At 32.2% G+C, this 22914-nt stretch overlaps 1 protein-coding gene across 1 annotated transcript in view; it reads left to right on the forward strand.

Annotated features, from left to right (window-relative positions):
* Positions 1-22914, forward strand: part of LOC121117492 (alanyl-tRNA editing protein Aarsd1-B) — a 392734-nt gene that overhangs the window by 238522 nt on the left and 131298 nt on the right. The gene's annotated exons all lie outside the window — the stretch shown is intronic.

Consider the following 22914-nt stretch of genomic DNA (forward strand, 5'->3'; position numbering starts at 1 on the left):
TTCATAAGTGTAATTTCTATGACTTTTTTTTATAATAATGATGTTTTTAGCTGTTCAAACATCATATTTCTAGATTTTAAGTTATGTAGAATATCTCAATAAATACTATGGAGCAGAGATTCAAATAAAATGAAATGACAAAACCGGTGGTTCATTGAAAACTGAAAAACTTACTAATTCAATAATTAATTAAGATTGAGAGATTGAAATTAATTCATATTTCTATATATTAAAGTATAAACAATTAGTAACAAAACAAGACACATTTCAGCTCTCTAGCTTACGTACAAGTCGAAAAATAACACTTGAACATGATCTATTAATTTCCATTCGTGCATTCAGTTGGGCATCTCCAGGACAACTTTCTACGCCGTCAGCAAATCCAAAACGTTGAAAAGGAAGAAGGGCTCTGTCAAAAAGGTAGAATTGGAACTGGAATAGTTAGTTCAATCAGTTCAGTCTAATTCCCTCAAGTTCAGAGGGCCCTTGCCAGAGATCTCGGGATTTCACACCAGAATATTCAGAGATATATCAATAAAGTTGATGGAAGGAACATTTTGTGATAGAGAGGCCACTTTTAACACCTGCAATGAAAGAACCCCATCTCCTTCGTTGCAAGAACCTTTTAAATTAGTCCTTTGAGTACTTTTGAACTATTTTTTACACTTTTGGACCAGACCTGATATTAATTCCATTGACTACTCCATTTTTTAATCCATTTTTAGGTACATGTCGAGAGGAAGGTATCTTCCTCTTCTCTTTCTACATTCTTCTCTCTGTTTCCTTTTTTCTACCGTCATTTTTTGTTTCTATTTCCCTCTATTCAACCTTGCAACACGGTCATCATCTGCTAATATTTATATAAAATAAACCTATTTATATAAGTAATTATAGAATGGTGTTGATAACTTTTGGGGGCTAAGCCCCCTCAAACGATGAAAGCTAGACTCGCCCACAAGGTTAACCTGACAATTTGAAGATTATTTAGGAGGAGAACAGTTTAGCATTACATTAGCTGCTAGCAGTGATGAGACGAACAAAACGAACATAAGTCCTATTCTGTATCTATCAATGATATGGGTAGGAATTACAGCAATGTCGATCCTCAAGATTATTCCGAATGACGTACACTTACATATCCACAACAAATTACTCTGCGTCTTTCATGCCCTAAGGATTATTTTATAGTTATTGTTTTTTCTTTAAGAATAATGATAACAGATTTGATAAATAAAAAAATAATTTCAAAAAGAGCACAATTTTCCAATTTTATACTTATTTAACTCAGGAGATTGGGCGTAGGAGGAGACGAGGTTTGGGAGTAAATATATTATGGGCTCTACAAGTTGCAATGTTGCGCATATTTTTGTGACGAGCACTTTTTGAAAAAGATTTTCTTGCCCATTTGCATAATTTTTTTTTTTGGAATATTTATCGAATTCAATTTTTTTAATAGAATTCTTAATAACTATTTATTAACTACAGCCACAAAAAAAAAAAAAAAAAAAAAAAAAAAGCCTAGGGAATAAAGAATACAACAACATGGTTCTTAGAGATATAGTAACTCAAAAGGTGTCATGAAAGGGGATTGGAGTTATGCCCCCGTCATGTTTTATGTAATGTCTAAAATGCTTCCCTTATTTTTACATTTTAATGTAAAGATAATGAAAGTTTACATAATCTACTTTGAAATACGGTTCAATACTTCATAGATACAATAAAGTTGACATTGGACTTGTGTATTCTAATATATTTTTAAAGCTATTGGAATTCAATATAGATCTTTTTTCACATTATGTGGGGCTTTTTATCACAAGACTATTTCAGAATATACGGGTCTAATCAAAAAAAGATATATAGGGCTCTTTTATTTGTGTAATTTTCACCCAAGTATATATTTTCGGATTGTACATTCTAGGCTGAACTGGTGTCGTCGTGTATTTTTATTACTTAATCTATTTCAACAGTAAAGATTCGAACTACATTCGAACCACATTCCACTGTGTTGTGTCAATATAATGATTATGAAAGAATTTAATTAATAAAAAAATATTTTTCTGCAAAAAAATACTCATTTTACTTTAAAGAACATATAGCAAACATATGAACAATACTTATTTATCATTTCATCAGTTAAAATATAACTTGTATACGAGTTTATCAATATATTAAATATCATTTTTCTGCCAAATCTCACAAATTGGACATTGGAAAAATCTCTGTTCGGGGAAATTTCTTTCAGTAAAAAAAATTTCGGATAATTACCTGCTCACGGAACAAAAATACAAGTTAAACAATTTTTAGTAAACTTTCTACATCCAAAATCATTAAAGCCAAACGTTTTTAATAGATCATAAAGCTAATTATGATAAATCAATTATTTTTCTATGAAGTTGAAAATAAATACATTTTTTGGCACGAATTACAATTTTTAATCTTTTAAATCTAAAAAGTGATGGGAAATAAGCTGCAATTTCCCTTATAACTGACACTTTCTCAGGGCCCCACTATAATTTTTTTTATTCATTACGCATTTTAAGTTTTTATTATCGATAACCCAGAACAAAATCGAAAACTTGCAAAAAGTCCATCCGATATTTAGCTCAATTTCTAAAAATTACAAATCATAATCTACTCGTATTGCCCTAATGTATTTTCAAGTGAATGGGCAAATGTTATCATGGTCACGTTAATAAGGACCTCGGGAGAACGAGGGAGGTGGCAAAAAACCTTTTTTTTTTACTTTTTATTAATGCCAAATTTGACAAATATATATTTTTTTTTTGAAGAGAAGTGCTACTGTTAAAATTTTTCACAAGAGACTAAATTTGAACAATTAGCAATTTAAAAAAAGAGGAAATCGATTTTGTTATTTCTGGAAAATTATCACATTTAATAGACAGAGGGATTTTTTTAAAGTTTTTATTTTAGACTATAATATAATATTATAATAAATATCTGTCCGTCCATCAGCAAGTTTCTCTTTGGATTATTAATATTTGCCAAGGTTAATAGAAATACAGGGTTATACCATAATGTAATCGGGCTGGCTAGAATTTTCAATTTTATGAATGGATGCAAGACAGGCAGATTTTGACAAAAAACTCAACCACTCCTGGTCTATGACGTCACTATTGTTAGAATTTTCAATTTGATATATTGTACCGACTGTTGGGCAAGAAAAACAGACTTTGACAAAGCACGGAACCACTCATAACCAATGACGTCAATATTAAAAGGGTGGTGGAAGTTAAACATAAATCGTACACGCATTATAATATAACCTTGTACATCTATTAACTTTGAGTATGTGCATAATAAAATAATTGGTAATAAAGGGAGAGAAGAGGATAAGCGAGTTTCTCTTATTATGTGCATAATAAAATAATTCGTAATAAAATAAATAATACGGGTACATCCTAGTAATGTATAAAAAAAATACAAAATAATAAATTGGGAAATTACATTTTTGTGAAAATATAAATAAACATTGTAGTTTAAAATGAGTTCCCAAAGACAAAGACCTTTTTCATTACAAAAGTAACTATTCCTTAGTATCCTCCGTCTTTTTCTGTGACTTTCCTGATGACAAACTTACCTTCAACGTGAGCAAAGGCAACGCCAATGTTCAAATCTTTCCTATGAACCATGACAATAATATTTTTAGCACCCAGGAAAACATGAATTCCTTGAAGTATAGAATGATCTACCTCAAGAGTCCCAAAAATTAAGTTTTCTATATCTTCATAAGTAGGACGCTTAGGTGAACGATCACCATCATTAATATAAAAAGTTAAGGTCTTAAATATGAATCTTAAATTATTATTTTAAATATAAAATCTTGTGAAGGTCTATTATAATCTTGCTTTTAATAGTCTTTCTGGGTCGATCATTATATTGAGGGTGAGAGTCACTTGAATATTAGTTCATTTTGAGCAATTGATTTTACAATAAATTAGCTAGCAAACTTATAAAGAATCACCTAAAAAAGTATGTTTTTCCCTTAATTCAAGAAAAAAAAATAAACAATCTATGCACTTCTCTTATTCTTGTTGGTGCTCTCTTCCTATTACATATCTATTATCACAACGTACACTCACACATCAAGGTATTGCTGTTCAATAATAATTATCATGTTTACAATGTGTACACTATGAGTGAGCAGACAACAACAAAAACTGCCTATTATCTCAGCTGTGGAGACGAAAGAAGTAAAAAAAATCCATATTCTGGGATATCCTTATTTTTGCTCTTAAAAACATAAATAAACAATCTTACTAGAATCTTACATGTTTTCTAAAACGGTTCAGCTCCTTCTGGCTCTATAAATATTCTAATGATAAACTTTTCCTGGAAAAATACGAAATGATGTTTCTTTCTGGATTTTTTTAGTACATCCATCAACTAAAAATATTCAACTAGAAAATGCTATGAATATGCTAATTGATAATTTCTTGTAGATGGTTTGCAAAATTTGTTAATACCTACCATTTTGTTCTAATATTGGTAAGTGTGTTAAGGAAATGAGTAGTACGGTTTATGAAGCACTGTTTTCTCAACTGAAATTAATTTTCCTTTCCTTGCTCGTAATGGATTTGCATATGTTTTAATATGGTTTATTAGAGAGTAACTTTTCATGTACGTGCTTCAATATTTCATGTTATGTATATAAAAAAAGATATATTTTCATAAACGTACATACATTAATATTCTGTAAAATGTATACTCTTATCTAAATTTTACATACATATTTATGTAAGTTTTAATTATATGATGTAATATTTTCTATAGTCTTCTTTATTTTATCTCGAATGATGAACTACAAATATACTTAATTTTGGGTCCTTCTCTTTTTGGACGAAGGAGAAAGAAATACAGTGGAGATGTTATTGAGTACATATAAGTAGCAGTATTGGTATGACGTCACATATTGATAATCTATTAATCCAAGCCGTTCACAATTTCTCCGTTCAGGCACTCATTCTTTAATTTATTGCCGCTAAACTGTTCTTTTTTTTCTTTTTTTTTTTGCTTCATTCTTTTTAAACGTGACAACAACCACGTAATCAATTATTGTCAAAACTTAATTGGCTACCAAATATTATTTGCTTAAAAGATAGGATTGAAAAAACTTTTTTCCTCGTAAAATCAGGCTAACTAGTGTTAGATTGGTCCTAGGACGGATTTCCTAATCCGTCTCCTCTCCTCTCTTTTTCCCCATTCAATCCTTGATTCCTACGGTTCTAGCTAATATTTTCATGTTCTTCACTCCTAACACGGATTGAAGAAAATAATGAATTACAACTACAGTGTAAAATATTGATTATTTTGCGTTCCAACCACTTACTTTATCCAGCCTTACTTTAAACTTCATGTATCTTGTCTCTTTGAAAGAAGTTATGCTAAACAGCTGAAAGGACGAAATTAGTAAATACGTATAAGGATCGGTCGTAGGACTCAGAAATTGTATTAGGAATTGACTGATGGGAGTGCATTATTTTTTGTATATGTCCGGGATATATAAAGAGGGATAAAGCACGCCTTACACTCTAAAATTGCTGTGGGGAATTATTCTTTATCTAATTCCTGAGGAAAGAACATATAACTCATTTTTTTTTTTTCAGACAAGAAAATGAATCACTTCTATTAAGAGAAGAATCGTCTACATTTATAATAGCATTAGTGGAGGGAAAACATTATAATTATATTCAAATTCATATATATTTATTTTATAATGCTTTTTTAAAACAATTTACAACAGAGATAGGGGAGAATGCTTACTTCAGAGGGAGACAAACACAAAGCACATGCAACAACCTTTTTTCTTTTCTAATTTTTATGTGTAGGTAGTTTCATCATCAAAATATCACAATCACTTAATCATGTAAGCATGCAATTTTCTCCGTACATCCTTAACTCTGTAAATTCCTAAAAGTTGTGAAGTTATTTATGTAGTTAATATTGATATCCTCGGTTGCCTCAGCAGACCAAAAAATATTCTGTTTGTCAATTAAATATAACAAATTGATCATGCGGCACCTTTTTTTCACTCGGTTTTATATTTGGTCCTAGGGTTAAGGATGTCTTTGGAAAGCAATAAGATCCTCTCTAGATACGAACTCCCTGGAATACTCTATTTAGGTGCGTTTGGAGGAGAGAATGTGTGCTCTCTAGAGACTTCCATCAAGAAGGAGTGGACCAAACTCGAGTCTTAATACATAGTCAAGATCTGCATGGAGTTGGGCGTCGTATTGAGGCAATTATTAGAGCTGAGGGCTCACATAATGGATAAAAGTTGTGCTGAGCACTATTTTAAGATGATTTTGTAAAAAAAATTGTCCTCACAAAACCCCCTTGTTTAAGTTTTACGCAAGAGAAATTGACATAATATAAAATGTGAACCTTAATATTTAGAGAGACCAAAATATATGCAACTAAGACTGTATCAAATCACAAAAATATGGAAATATTTGGAAGTAAATTGAATTTATGATTATACATGCTTACGTACTTTGATACTCGGGTATGCAAAAAAGATCCTGTTTTTATATCCTTCATATTTTGTTTTAAATCTATCTACAGGGTGGTATAGGTAAATCTGCGCAAAATTCTACTTTATATAGATCAAGAACAAGAGATTGCGTGAGGTTTTTTCTTTTTTCTTTAAAGCTTATTATGTAATAATGTAAGCCATCCTTGCTGGCCACAGTCTCCACCCGATGCCAGAAACTCTGGAGAACCCTGGCGACCTCATACAGATCCAGGCTCGCCATGGTCTTCGTAATTGAGGCCTTTAGTTTGTCTGCAGAAGGGCGATAGGTCTTGCAAGCCTCACTCTCCACCCTGCTCCACATTTAAAATTCACAAAGGTTTAGACCGGGGAATTAGTTGGCCAGAATGATTGTGGCCAATAATCCGTCGTGTTGATTGGTAAAAAGTCCTGCACCTGCTTGGCCTTGTGTGCAGGAGCAGAGTTCCGGTGGAACGTGCATGGCCTTTTATCAGCCACTTCATTCCTCCAGGGAACCACTATGGTTTACAGGACATCCAGGTATGTGTCTTTGTTGACACTTTGGTTATTTGCAAAGAAATAAGGTGGTATGACGTCCTCATCGCTGCTGATCACGGCCAAGACCATCACTGAGGCTGGTTTCTTCTTTTTCATCACTAGATCGACTTCATCTGGATCCTGGGAGGTCCACCGATTATTCCTATGGTTGGTTGAGACATCAATGGTGAAAATCTTCTCATCGGAGAAGAAACACTTAAAGCCACCCTTGGTCTTCATGGGATTAAGATCGTCTTCACCTTGATCACTCAGTCCACTTTATTTTGCTCCGTCAAGATGTGCTTCATACTTCGAAATCTAGAGAGGAATCCAAGGTCTTCTTTTATTCCCCTTTTGGTTGTGATTGGGTTGACATTACGATCCTCGGCCAACTTTTTGATGGTGACGGTCGGGTTGGCCATGATCGATCGTTTCAGTCCGGCTTGGGGTCCGAATTTTATCTTTCCGAGGATTGTGTTGGGCTCTTGTTGTCTAACCATCTTTTTCAAAGGCAGCCACGAGGTCTTAGACAGTCCTGCGAGGATACTTCGTGATCTTGATTATGTCTGATGTATTTTGATCTGCACGACGCAATTCGGTAATCATTGTTCTTCTTGCTTGTTCCGTGGCGCCCAAACACAAACTGAAAAACTAAAAATGCTTGGGCAACAGTTGACACATTGGTGCATTCGGAAATTAAGAAAATTTCATCACACAACCTCTTATTTTTTTATCTATATAAAGTTGAGCTTTGTGCGGATTCACCTGTACCACCCTGTACAAAGTTTTTTTAAAGATAAGAAACTGCCCTGGCCTGATAAATAATACATTTTATCATGTCATTCTAGTATGATGATACTTGAATGATGAGTCATCATACTAAATGCTAGACGGCAGCTGTAAGTTTCTTGCAGTGGAAAAATCTCCGAGGATTACTTGATGTTTCTTGAGGATGAATAATGATGATCCTCTTACTTAACATTTTCTCTTCATATATATCTCATAGAATTTCAAGAACCATACTGTTCTCGGTATGAACCAAAAAGGGAATGTTAGGCTTGAGGCCCTTCCATTTGTGTTCTATGATTTGCGTTCAACAGCTCACGGAGTCCTGAAATGTCTTACAATCGAGTTTGGAAGGTTTGAGGAAATAAAATTGGGTTAGTTCGCCCGTACGTCATACTTTATCTTTCTATCTCGAAATCAGAGACAGTGACAATAGATGGTTGAAATTCAATCCTTGCAACCTTTTAAAAATATTTTAATATATTTAATAATTATATATCCTTCGCTTTGCAATGTTATTTCTTTATTAATAAAAGGTTGCAAGGATTGAATGTCAACTATCCGCTGTTGCTGTCTCCAATTTCAAGAAAGAAAGAGAAAAGTTTAGGTGCGAGCAAACTTATAGAATGTACCCAGGAAATTTGCATTTCCCTAAAATAAGCCAATAAAACTTGCATTGGTTTGCACGTATGTACTCGAAGCCTATCTACTGTCTAGATCTGAAGGAGCTCTAAAAATATTTTTCTAAGGAAAACGCAGCACCATTTTGACCTATCATCTATATGAGGACATCGCTCTGTTTCACCTAAAAAGATATTCTTTTAAGCGACTTCAGAAGTTGAAAAATCTGACAATGACATTCGCGCCTTGTCTACGCGACAGCGCGTAGATGGAAGTACTAATATATATATTATGTATACTTTAAATTTAATACATTAACACTCGAATAAAGAGGATTTCTTTCTCGTGCGCACACAATACTTTTTGAATCCAAATTAAAGAAATACAGCATCGTTTTAAAAACATTGCTTCATGAACACTGGTCAGGGTTTCAAATATAATAGTACATTAGAGAATATTAATAGTCTTATAAAATTATAAAATCATCATATTTTAACAGAAGTGTACCCGTATTTGCTAAGTCACACTATTTCAAAATAATCCAAGGATTTTATGTTTCATAAGGATTATTAATCGAAGCAATACTAATTTTAATCGTATTAAAAAGTAATTAAACAACAAAAATGTTGGCAATAACTTTTTTTAACAAAAAAAAGAATGGAAATATAGTTGTACAATTCTGAGTACTGGTGCCTCAATTAATACCATATGATACTGTCTCTTAGGCTTTCTTTTTTATATTTTTATACTTTCTTATTTTGGAGAGCATTCATTTTATACGGTCTGTTAGAAATGAAGTATTTGTATTTCTTTATTTAGAAATATATTATTATTTCTAGTTTTTATTATTAAAACTTGTCAGCAGTCATACTATTCCCCAACAGGACCTTATTTACCGAGGGCTATGGGGCTCCCCACAATAACGTTTTCCATTGTAGCATTTATCGATCATTGAATGGTGAGTAATCCAAAGTCACTTTAGTCAGGCCCCAATAATAAAATCGGGATTATGGCATTGAATATTGTTATCATATCGATTCGTATATCATCAAGAACAGTGGTTTGTAACCTTTTTAACTTTATTAACCAATTTCATAATTTCAATAGAGACCCCACCCAGATAAACTTTTTTTTTAATTATCTCATATTATGAGATTTTTTAAGGATTTTTTGTTCGTAGATGGTATTTTATACTGCAATCCTCCCCTTATCTCGGTTAAGCACCACTGAAACATTTTTGGGGGTCTACTTAAGAAGTTCAGGGATTAAGTCATCCATGCTCCACTATAATTTTTGATCCAATGACGCTGCAGGTACCGATTTGAAAAAAATAAGGTAATATAGTACTGTTTTCAATGCGTCAGTACTAGGGTTTATCATTTACCGGAAATTGTTTTTGAGCTGGATCCCGTTAGTAAATTCTGTTAAATTTTAGAATTTTTTTTGTATATTTAAAAAATAAAAGATTAAATTTTAAGATTGACCTTTTCATATTATCTATTATCTTTATCTTTTTTTAAACTATTATTAATAAAAGTGTGCTCGTTGGTTTTTAAAGACAATGGCTACTGTTTTTTAATACAATAAATTTCAATCTGACTCCGTAACAAAATAGAAATAGTAAGTAATAATCGGCCTAATTTTTGGTGTGAAAAACATGATTTACAGGCTAAAATTCTACTCGCACATTTAATATTTTCTATTAAATAACTATGAGACATTTTAAACATAACTTTTAATATACAATGATAAAATATTTTTTTTAAAACATTGCCATTTTTAAGAATATTACCAATTTAGCTTATAAAGTAAAATGAAAGTGTTTTTTATTCAGAGCGCTTCAAATTTTTTTGTACATATAACAAAATTGGTTAAAGATTTGAACAAATTTATTTTTCCGTTCAAAATATAAACAGGTATGAAAATTTATTTGTCTAACATGACCACTGTGGTCACATTTACAGCTGTCCAATAGCTGAACCTTATTTTCTAATAAGTTGACCGATATTGCAACAATTTTTGGTTCGATAATATCTCTGAAAATCAGTTATCATGGTGCAATAGCCGTTTCCATCGACAGTAACGCGGCGATTATCATTATCAACGAAAAAACATGGGCCAATAATCCCTCCAGCATGAAGTTCACACCAAAAAGTAATTTTTTAGGGATGCAATGATGTCTTGTAAACCACTTGTGAATTGCTGGCTCACCAATAATGCATATTTTGTTTATTTTCAAAGTCATGGAGCTAAAAATGAGCTTCAAGACTGTAGATGATTTTCCTATAAAAATCAATTATTTTTATCATGGTTAATTTTAAAATAAATTTGGCATTAGCTGATCAAGTGGTTATCGCAATTTATTGAAATTTCTAAATATCAAAGGAAGAAAAGAAATTTGGCGTCCGTTTTTTCCTAACGGAAAAATAAATTTAGTTGCATAATATTAGGTTCAGATAAGAAACTCATAGAGATATATATAATAGTGATACGTCAGTCCTTAGTCATTCGGTCCAGTCCCATCTTAGTACAGGTCCTATCAGTCTTTGGAACCGGTCCTTCCGACTGTCAGTACAAGAACTGACGTTAAGTGACGTCATCAAGTGCCGAATTTGATAAGGTGTAGGATTGATATGGAGTAATAACCTTTACCGGACCAAGACTGAATAAGACGGGACTGCAGTTTTCATTCCTAAATAATGACTAAAAAAACAGTATCTATATATACATGAGTACAATTACTATAACACTAAATGTATCAATCAATGAAATACCATCAAATCAAAAAAATATCAGCTTAATGTTATTTTGGAAAGAAAGGAAAACAAATGAGGAAATTGGGGTAAAATTCCTTCTTCAGATTACCACTTCTAAAAAAGCGGGGCAGATACAAAATACGAATGAATTATTATTACTGTACATAGATCCCTGCTCACTATCGCTGCATTTTACAGAATCCATTGAAACATTCTTTACCATGGATCAGATCCATTGCTATGAAAAGGTATGTTATTCGCTTAAAATCTTTTAGAACGATATTAGGTGAATAATAACTCCCATGTTTATGAAGCTAAATATTACAACTGGACTCCTCAACAATTTCATGCAATGCCCTTATTTCTGCAGGCATTCTGTCCAAGATAATATTCCAAAGTATTAATCGAGAGAAACATCTTGTACCACTGAGTCGCTGTATGTAGATCTCTTGACTCGACACTACATAAACATCTCCTTTTGAACATCAAATGTCCGTAATGGGCATAAGAGTCAGATAAGTAAGTACAGGGTCGGGCTGCAAAACATGGACTGTTAATTTTTTCATAAGCATAGGAAGGTTTAGGGATTATTTTTGACATTCTAGTTCAGCCATTCTTTGCGCATACACAAACTAAAATAAACATTTCGTCATCATGAGTGAGCAAAAAGCCAAAAGGCAGCACATCTCAGATCTCCTAGATCCTGAAGTTGAAGTGGCGATGGTTATGTGCATGATAAGGTGCAACAGGAGCTTGGTCTCTAGGAAGGCAGGAAGTGGAGGGCACATTTCATAGAGGGTTCCAGAGTTCATGTCCAGCTTGGAGAAGAAGATTAAAGGAGGACCACACCAAACCGATTAATGACCTCGGCAACGACTTCTCCGTGGCTGCTAGGACCATCAGACCATCAGGAGGACTGTGTAAAGCGACTTGGGAGTGTTCTCGTACACGAGAACACTCCCATACCACCTTCTGGTTGATTCCATGAAAAGCATGAGGATATCGAGTCCATGGTTTTTTTTCTTAAAGCGGCCCTACTAGCAAACTAATAATGACTTTTGAGTCCAGTGAATATCACTAAGTGCACTCCAACACTTTTGGAAATGCCCATAATAGTAAGGTAATAGTAAGTATGATTATAAATATATACTCTTTTTATTAATAATAAAATATTGAAGTACGTACATGGAGAGTTAATCTATAATTAACCCTATAAAAACATAAGCAAATCCATTAAGAGAAAAGTAATTTAGTAAAGAAACATAAAAACATAATCTTTACTACTCATTTCCTTTGAATACTAACCGTCATTAGAAAAATTGGCATGCATTAACAACAGTTTTTCAATCCATATACAAAAAATTATTGAACAAGTACATACATTCTATTTTCTAATCTCGAATTTTTTAGTGGATGGATGTAGAAAATAGAACAAGAAAGAAACATCATTTCGTATTTTCCATGGAAAAGTTTATCAAAAGAACTATTATAAAACCAGAAGGAACTGAGCCGTTTTAGATTCTAGAAGCTTTTAGAATGTATATACGAATGTGTGGCACTAGAACCATAAAGCCAAGCCGCCATTAGCTCCCATATTTGCAGAATTTTATCTCAATACCAATAAATTAATTTCCCTTGTCTAAAAAATTTTAAATGCCATAATTTTAGGGAAAAAACAAATCAATTTCCATTTTTTTTTAAAAGTCCCATGCGTTGAAATTGAATTTCTTCGGAAAAGTTTTAATTATATAATTTGAAGAAACAAGTTTTTTGTCTCTTCTAAAAAAATTATGTCTAAAATTTGGAATTTATAAGTCAAAATTGTCAAAAAAAAGTCTACGGCCATGTCCCCTCCCCCCTTAAAAAAAGACAATGACGTCCCCATTTTATAATTTAAAATACAAGAAATGATTAGATAGGGAGATACATTGCATTTTCTATTCTCAAGTCTTTAGTAGATAGGCTTAGCAAAAAAGTCAGGAAGAAGTGATATTTCAAATTTTCCAAGCTAAAGTTATTCACACTACGTTTATAAGCAGTGTACATAGTTGGGAATTCATACCAATGATGCTGATTGATTAGGCTACAGTTAATAGGCAGGTGTTTTATCTAATAATTTCCATCTTTCATCTTATATCTGGCTATAAATCACAGAATCCCAAACTGTATTATTTCTACGAAAATATATACAAAAATGGTGTCAAGAGACAGTGCAAGTTTAAAAAGTACATTGTAGCTAGGCACCCCTTTTCTTAAAATTTAAAAGATTAACAATTGTAAATTGTGACAATTCTAGAGTGGTCTGAAAAGTTTCCGATCTCAGTGTAAAGACGGCAGCACCCGTAAATAAAAGCTCGTCACAATTATCAAGAGTGTGTTGACAGTTACTCACTAACGTTTCAGTGATTTTGGACGCGCGGTTCCTATTCAACAGTCGTTTGAGTAAGTTGATGTGAGTGTTTTTGAGACTAAGAAAAAATCAAAAAAAATTCTTAGTCTCCTTGTAAATCTAATAATTAATTAGCTTTATCAACAATTTAAATCGTGTTTTTTTTTCAATTTTCTAAATGTAATTGATGATTTCACTTCAAAAAAGTTCAGAAAAAACTATTTCCCTTTTGTTGTTGTTTTATAATTTTTGTATGTATTTATAAATGATAAAAAGCTATACGCAATGAATTCTTTTAAACTACTTCAGCCTATACTGGGAAGTCCATTAACATCTGAAGACTCAATAACGGATTGATTGAAATTAATTCATATTTTGATATATTCAAGTATGAACAATTAGTTACAGAGTAAAACAAATTTGAGCTCTCAAGCTTATGTACAATGTAACAAGTCCGTACAACATTGGCAAAGGTAGAATTTCTTTGTCAAAAAGTCCAAACTAGATCCAAGGAGTTACAAAAAACAGTCCAGGCAAATCCCCTCAAGTTCACGAGGGTCCACGCAAGAGATCTCGTGGTTTCACACAAGACTGTCCAGCGAGCTATTAAAAATTTTAGTGGAAGGATCTTTGTGAGATTGGAGAGGTCACTTTCCGGTACCAAAAATGAAAGAATATCATCCCTTCCATTACAAGACTCTTTTGAATGAGTCTTTTGAGTTCTTTCGAACTCTTTTTTGACACATTCCCAACCCCCGGACCACACCTTTTGAGTCCGTCATCCAAACACCAAGGATCTTAAAACCACTGTCAGCCAGCATTGAGATGCCATGACAGAGGAGTACATCTGCAACGGGTGCTGGCCTTCCACAACCGCCTGGAAACTATCATTGGGGCTAAGGGCAGTTTCATTAATGATTAATATGGCGGACTTCTGGCCAGACACCATTTTGCTATCCTCCAGACCTGCCATTAACCCTGTGGAATTTCCAGTTTAAGATGTCTTGGAGTAGAATTTTAGGCACGCCTTTGAATTAGCTCTGAGCTGCCATAGTGACAGCATGATGCCCCATGGACTTGGTCTTCATCAACAAGATCTGCCAATCTGTTTGCTCTCTTGTCAAAGCTATATTGCTGGTGAAAAATACCATCACCCTGCAAGTTTTGGGTCCCCATTCTCTACAAAAGTAAATGTTCTAAAATAGCCCTAGAAGCTCTTGTTGTACATTATATAGCATATAAGTGTAATGTATTTACAATATGAATGACTGTTACGTGTTGTTTTTTTTTGCATTTTGTTTTTTTGTTTTGTTTTTTTTGCATTTAGATAATGGGTAGTGTGGAAAAGTTCTATACAATCAACATAAGTATACTATTAAACTACACAAGACATCAAAGAACCTTAAAAAATTTTAAATATATATAAGACTTCACAGCTAAAACTGAATTTTAGCAAATTGCAAATATTATTGATAATATTTAAGAAAATTAAATACTTAAATACTTTGTTGAAGACAGTGTTTTTCAAAAAGGAAAAATTATCATAAAAAAATGAATTAGAGTTATTTGTTTGTTTTTTCTTTTTTAATGAATTTAGTAATTGCGTAAAATATTTGTATCAAATTTAATATTGAGTTGTTGTTGTTGTTTTTTAATTGATCAGATACAGTGGCACTGATTAAGTAAAAGTAAAGATTATAGTTTATTTACCAAGTATGAAATTAGACTTCTTTTAAAGAAAATTTGAACGTTTATGGCGAAAAAATGGTTACAAATTTAATTTTCAAAGTATGCGTCTTTGCTAGAAACATTTTTCCCATCTTTCAGGCACTTGATAGATGCTGTTCCAAAAAAAAAATGTTCGTCTTTGGTTGCAAACCAGCCATTAATCTATTTTTTGGCTTCAGCGCGAGAATCGAAGCGTAAATCATTGAGTGCGTTTCCCATCGATGCAAATAAGTGATAATCAGAATGCACCAGGTCCGGTGATTAATCTGCATGAGCAAGAGGTTCTCAATTGTACAATTCAACAAGTTGGTGGGTGGCTACAAAGCAATACAGTGGTGCGTTGTAATCAAGGAAAATTACCTTACGTAGCCTGGCTTCATATTTTTGGCGTTTTTGGCTTATACCATTGATCAAATTGGCTTATTGTTGTTGGTAGCGATCGCCATTAACGGTATGACTGGGCCCTAGAAGGTTATACTATAAAACACCACACTGGAACCAGAACCCCAACAGAATTACCTTCTTTCCGAAGCGATCTGGCCTTGTGGTCGGTTTGGCCTTGCCGACACGGTGAACATATGATTTTTTCCATTTTGGATTCTTAAAATAGACCCACTTTTCATCGCCAGTCACGATTCGATGCAAAAGTGACTTCTTTTTGAACCGGGCGAGCAGCATTTCAAAGGTGGTTTTTCGGTTTTCTTGATGCATTTCACTCAGTTCATGTGGCACACATCTACAGACCTATAAATTTTTTTCCCCATTCTTTTAAACGTTTTCCTATGGTCCAAAGGTTAACAACCAATTGTTTTGCGATCTGTTCTTGCGTTTGGTCATCATCTTCATCGAGCAATGCTTGCAATTTGGTGTCTTCAAACTTTTTCGGTTGCCGGCCGCGCTCTTCATTTCTCACGTCAAAATCACCACTTTGGAATTTTTCAAACCCTCTGAAGTACTGTGCTCTGCTTAAAACATGTCCACCCTAATTTTTCACATGCATTCGATGGGCTTGAGAAGCGTTTTTCTTGAATTGGTAACAGAAAATCAATTATGTCCGCACATCATAGTTAGTAGGCATAAAAATTAGACATTTTTACGAGCGAAAAAAGTGCGTTGTTAAATGAAACTATACCAACAATGAATTAAATAGTGTTGACACATGTCGAAATAAGCATTTAGATTTTTGGACCGGTTTATAAAGTCTAACAGGTGACACCTAGGGACCAATAGCCAAAAGTCTCATCTTATAGGTGCATACCTAGTACTCTATCTGACCTAAGAATCTTCTCTGAAGTCCATATAGATTAAGTATATTTTCTTCTCTAAGAATGACCGGGGCGCAAACCTAAGAGATTTTTTCCTCGTGATCGCGTTCTCCATTGAAATCTGTCGTTCTATGAATATAGTTTTAGGTAGTGATGAAAATCCTATGGACAACAGTCATGTTTAAAAAAAGGCGAAAATTAATATGGTAACCCTGACAATTTGAAGAATGTTCTAGAGGAGAGAAAGAATCATGCTCATGACGTTTCATTAGATAAGCTACAATCAGCTGTAACAAGGGAGGGAGTAAAAAAGGCCATAAACAAGGACATTAACTAGAATTAAACCAATGTCGATCCCCAATTCTACTCTGAGTCCAACAAGGACTTACGATTATAACTCTGGAACAAATCCTCAGTGTTACATTCTGTCTTTTATAAGCAGCCACGAATGTTTAATCAGATTTTGAATACGAATCTATTTAAGAAAGAATGGATACTACTCTGGAATTAAATAATAATGACAACTGCTAAGGGAAAGAAAATGCATCCTTCGATTACCAATTCCAAAAAAATGGGCCAGCTAAAAAATTCACCGGATTTACATAACTAGTTAAAAGTACTTGTTAAACACAGAGTAGAATTAAAAATCGATATGGAAGTAACTCCTGCCTATTTCCTTGATGGGTACAGAGTAGAATTTGTATTTAGTCCCCTCCATTTTTGTGCAAATTTGCAGTAATCTATCAAAACAATGTGACAGCTAAGCTGTTCTTCTTCCAAACATTCTTCAAATTTCCCGGGTAACCATGTCTTCTTTTTTTTACATACTGAAATTGCTAAGACTTTACAACTCTATTTATGGTCATTTAAGTTAGAGAGGTCTTTCAAAAGAGAGAGGGACCAACTTTGAGAGCCGGGTCTTCGGAGATGCTGTTTGTTCGTTAGAGTAAATACCAAAAGTATACCAATCGGTGAGGATGATGTCTTAAAATTTCAAAAGTGTGTACATTTGATATGTTAATTAAATATTATATTAAAAGAACATTTATACAAAATTAATTCAGAAAAACAGCACCATCTTGGATTATTTTCAAATTTGGTACATACTATTAGTTAAAAACTCAAAAATCCAAAATCTCAGACTTTTTCGTTCTCCGGTTCAGGATTCTAAAGTTTTGGTCTCTACACCACCTAATCTATTTTTAAATTGCTGTACGTTAAATGTTTTTGAAGATATTGATCTACATTGAAAACCATTTAATAGATCATTGTTTGATTTTTTTTTGTTGTATAAGCCTACAAAGTAAGTTTTCACACATAAGGTCAATAGTTTGATTTCAAAAAAGCTGAAAAGGTTCTTTCCAATTTCACTCAAATTTTTGAATGTTAATTTGTATATTTTACAAACATAAACAACAAGTTTTTAGATATGCATTTGATTCCACTTATATACTACAGATGAAAATATACACGTAGTGAGAGCAAATTTCTGAATATATAAAAGAAATATTATAGCCGAGTTTTTAACATAGAGTAATTGAGTAAAAACGTATTATTCAAAAACATTCAAAATACAGCGATTTAAAAATAGGGTAGGTGGCGTCGAGGCCGAATATTTAGAAACCATTAAATCCTGAGGCCATGGACAAAAAAGACTCAAATTTTGGATTTTAGAGTTTTTTCACTAATATTAAATTAAGTATATGCCAAATTTGAAAAAAAAAAATCAACGATGGTGCTGTAAAAAATGTCATTTTTTGATTAATTTTACTTGGAATGCCACTATTGTATAACTATTAAAATCATAATTACTTGCCTAAATTGCATAAATTAACCTATCGTAGGCGGCCTGGAGTGCATCCCTCGTGAAATGTAAGAAAATCACCCAATATAATAAAAAAATTCCATATAAATACTATAAATTTTATAACATAAAAACTTATTAAAGCCCTTCCAATTTTTTGGTCTGAAACCACGACTGTCAGAAAGGTTATTAATTAGGGCCGGTTTTTTCAACTTTATTCGAATTTCGATTACAAGTAGATCATAAAAGTTGGGTTTTGTTAAGGTAATAATGTAAGCAAAATTTCGTTTTTCTACGGTACCATCCTTATGAACCACTTCTAGTTCCAAATTTGAGGTTGTTTATTTGTCAATAAAAGCAAGTTGGATACTTTTTCTCAATATTGCAACAGTGTGATAAACGTATCCGTTGAAATGAGCCCAATAATTTATATTAATTAAAAAAAAGTGATAAAGTACTTAAGAGCTGCGGTTTTTAAGATTAACTCAACCTGATAAAAATCTGTTATTTTGTAATATTGATCATAAAAAATACTAAGACGTCGTGACGTGAAAATTATTATTAAAGAAGAGTGTATAAGTACTCACGTTGTGAGAATAATTAAAAGAAGAAAGGGATTAGCTGGTTTAGAACAAACCTCACCAACTGAAATTGATTATATTGATCATATCAAATTTTGATTTAAAGTTCAAATACAGGACCATCAAATTGACTGAATTTATATATAATATATTCATATAAAAATTGAAACAAATATCTATAATATTAATAACTTGTTGGACAGCTTTTCAGTGGTTTAATATTGTATTTGACTCATTAAAAAATCTTTTTTGGTGTTTCATTATAGTAAAAAACTTATATTGCATTTTTCTCTGTTTCAAAAAAAAAATCCCAGCTTGTTTTTAAGTTATTGCTACACAATAATTATATAATCGAAATTCGAAAAAAGTTGTAAAATTAAACTAGTCTACTTTTAATGTTGACATTTGAGTTGTAAATCATATCGCTTGTCGCTATTTTAAAGAAATGAAACAAACAAAAAAGACAAGGTAACCCGGACAATTTGAAGAATGTGTTGAAAAAGAGCAGCTTAGCTGTCAATATGTTTTGTTAGACTGGGAGCAAGCAGCTACAAGATGAAATAAATAATTAGACATTCTACTCAGTATCTATCAAACACATACACACAAATTACTCCAATGTCGATCTTCAATTCTACTCCGAGTCCAACAAGGATTTACATCTACAACTCAATTTTCAATATGGTGGGAATTCAATTTGCAAGAATTTCTGTTTTAACCTCCCCATACCTCATTAATATGAAACAAATTAGAGTCAGATATCAATGGGGGTCACAATTTAAAAGGTCAAATTCAGTGGGGCTTTCTTTTGTATGTTAGTGATGGAAACAAAACACGATTAAATTAAAATTGTGCTTTAATTATTACTGATAATAATGATAAATGTTATTTCTAACTATTATTTGTCGATAATTTCACTACTGTGCCAACTTTCCCTATCAATTTTGCAAGTTGGTTCATAAAGTTTGCGACATTATAATCCAATTGCTGTTGATATTACGATCAAAAAAATAATAGAATACATTATGCAATTAGACCTTAAAATTTTATATGGTCTTGAAATCTCATATCTCATTATCACTTAGCCTAGCTAAGTAATATGCCAAAAATTGAAAAGTGTACCATTTAGCTCACCGACCATATTTCAGAGATTCTAGGTATTACTTTAATAGAAAAAAGAAACTGATATTCTCTCATTCTTAATTCAATTCTCATTAGATTCTCAAATTATTTTTATATGTTGGTATACATACATGTCCAAAACGTATATTACCAATATCAGCCATTATACGCTGTTAGTTCTTCAAATTTTTGAATGATTGTTTATTCCTTAAAATTTAGCATTTTGTAAAAAAAAAAAACCTTGGTTTTTTTTTAGTATTGCTAGGCAATAAAAAGATTTATGCATCATAAATTATTTAAAATAATGTATTCCAGACAAGATGCTCGTAAAATAATTGTAAAATTTATTCTAAACCGGGTATTTACTTGATTTTTAATCCAGTCATTTCAATACTATAAAATTAAAATAATCGGTACATAACCTATATTTATTCAGCAACTTTTTAATTGTAAGTTTGTATAATAAGTAATTGCCCAAAGTTTTAAATTTAAGTATCAATCAAATAGGTACTAATAGGACACTCCTCCATATGCAAAGTTATACACTTTTATTATATGAATATATAGCCATAGGTTGAGCAAACTTAACAGCAACAACAAAAATCCTTGTTTACCTCAATGGATAATTTCTTATAATTCATTATCATAATATATAAAAAAAATGGAATATGATGGAATTATATCCCGCACTATACGGGGAGTCAGAAATATTCCAAATACCGCGTTTTGCAGGGACAATAATCGAACGAGAATTCAATTCAATCTTAGAAAATAACTATTTCTTTTGGATTAGACATCGTCTATCTTTATTGACTATAATAAATTATTTATATTCCTGGATCATAATCAAAATAGAAGGATGAACTAATTTTGGAAATAAATAAATATGAATGATGAGAAATAAATTACAGATGTATACCATTCCTAGCTAAAACGTACGCTACATCAGTATATTTGAGTATGTATGTTATTATAAATAATAAAATATACATAATAATTAGAGCATATTTTTGGTTAAAGGGTCTCCTAGTAACTTTTTTAATATATTTTAGTCATCCCTTATTTTGGTTTTCTTCGAAGATGTAGGAAAATAAGGAGTTTATTAATTATAGTTATATATAATCTTAATTATAAAACTTAAAAAAAACCTAAAAGATAACTTCTCTTGTAGGATTTCAGTTCAACTCTATATACCTTGCGAGAGATTACATCATAGACTTGATTTTAAATCAATCTGGATTACTGTAAGGTCAATATTTTAAAACACTAACTTGTGTTATTAAAAGAAGGGACTATTTCGGTCAATCAACAATAGAAAAACGTCTTTCAAAAATCAACAGTTATCAGCATGGAGGCAAAAAGGCAAAGGGTGTCTGATTTGCTCCAGGCTCAAGTCTCCCGGAGTCTTTTTTACAAAATTAAAGCATGGTGACTTCAGGTTAGAGCCTTGAGATATCTCCTTGGATCATAGAGGAAGTGGACACTGCGATCACCAGAAGTCCGGCCAAGTCGATGAGGCAGCATGATAAGGTTCTCAATATCAGAAATTGGACTATGAGGAAGTATGTGAAGGATTTTGGGAAGGCCTCTTATGTAATACGACATCGCCAACTTCTTTCACCGGCAACCAAGACCAACTGAGTAAAGAGAGTCCCAAAGTTCTTGACTTTGTTAAAACATAATGGGTCAATTTGGCTGTTCTCCTCTCGACTATGCCATTTGGGGCGTAAAAAAATAGTACAAGAAGCTGTCTGGAAAAGGAATATGCACTCCTTTGTTGAATTACATGTTGTTAGTCAAAAATATCATATTCTTACTAATACGGAGCCTAGAATCCTAAACAGACAAATAGACTATTATTTAAAAAATTATCTTCTTTAGGAGAGAAAATAGGAGTTATACAAGCACACTCCTGCAATATTTCATTAATGCGACTACATTATTATTTCTTATATATAAATATTTATATAATTTACATCAGGGAGCACTATATACATTGCACCCTGTACACTCGTTAGATGTTACATGTGCACGCCTGCAATATTTCATTAGTACGACTACATTGTTATTTCTTAGATCAAAATATGTTATGATATACATCAGCGAGCAATATAAACAGTGTACCCAGTTACTGTTTTACATAGAGAAAGAAAAACAGATAAACTTTACTTTATTAATAAAGGAATCTTCATCTAGAATTATGAAAGAATAATAATCGCTCCAATTATGTGTGTTTTTTATTTTGTTTTTGAATAGAATCTGTAATTAAATGTAATATTCATTAGTTACAAATGTATCTTCCCCGATATGAACAGTCAAAATTATTCAGCTAAAACATGAAATAAGTTCATTAGTAGTAACATAATTTTATTAATAATGTAATTAGTTTAAGTGCCTAGATTTTGAGTTACCGACGTAATTCAAATATTTAAAAGCAAAGATTAAGCTTTTAAAATAGGTTTATACGGCATAACATAATACGGATTAAGAATTATTTCGAACAATTTTTAATTCATTTAAATTACCGTGATACCTATAAATTTATGAATTCTAAAGCTTGAAAAAATTTCTTCGCAATTTACAAAAGATTTATAGAGAAAATAAATATTTCATTGATTATGAATAGGACATGAGAGTTGTTTATTTATATTTGTTTCTAGAAAAAGCGACAGATAGTGAGACCACAGGGGTCTTCTGGCAAAATATGACAATTCTCTGAATGATAATATTATTTAGTAAAAAATAAAAGTACGATGTTTCTCACATAGATGGCAATGTCAAAATTCTTCTGAGCATGTGTCATTTTTGAAACAA

The sequence above is a fragment of the Lepeophtheirus salmonis genome, chromosome 5 (genome assembly GCF_016086655.4).
Source record: "Lepeophtheirus salmonis chromosome 5, UVic_Lsal_1.4, whole genome shotgun sequence".
Lineage (NCBI taxonomy): Eukaryota > Metazoa > Arthropoda > Copepoda > Siphonostomatoida > Caligidae > Lepeophtheirus > Lepeophtheirus salmonis.